The sequence below is a fragment of the Gavialis gangeticus genome, unplaced genomic scaffold (genome assembly GCF_001723915.1).
Source record: "Gavialis gangeticus isolate Ggan-Ray unplaced genomic scaffold, GavGan_comp1, whole genome shotgun sequence".
NCBI lineage: Eukaryota > Metazoa > Chordata > Crocodylia > Gavialidae > Gavialis > Gavialis gangeticus.
This window is the reverse complement of record NW_017729024.1, coordinates 172,489,589-172,489,830: the sequence shown is the minus strand read 5'-3', so window position 1 is coordinate 172,489,830 and position 242 is coordinate 172,489,589.

The window sequence follows — 242 nt, the reverse complement described above, 5'->3', positions numbered from 1 at the left end:
TTTGTGAGCAGCAGGTCAAGAAGAGCTGACCCCTAGTTGGTCTCTCCAACATTTGCACCAGGAAGCTGTCTCCAACACTTTCCAAAAACCTCCTAGATTGCCCTTGTAGTGCTATATTGCATCCCAGCAGATTTCAGAGTGATTGAAGTCCCCTGGTGATTGAAACAGGGACTGTGATCTGGAAACTTCTGCTAGTTGTCTGATGAAAACCTCATCTACTTCATCCTTTTGGCCATATGGCT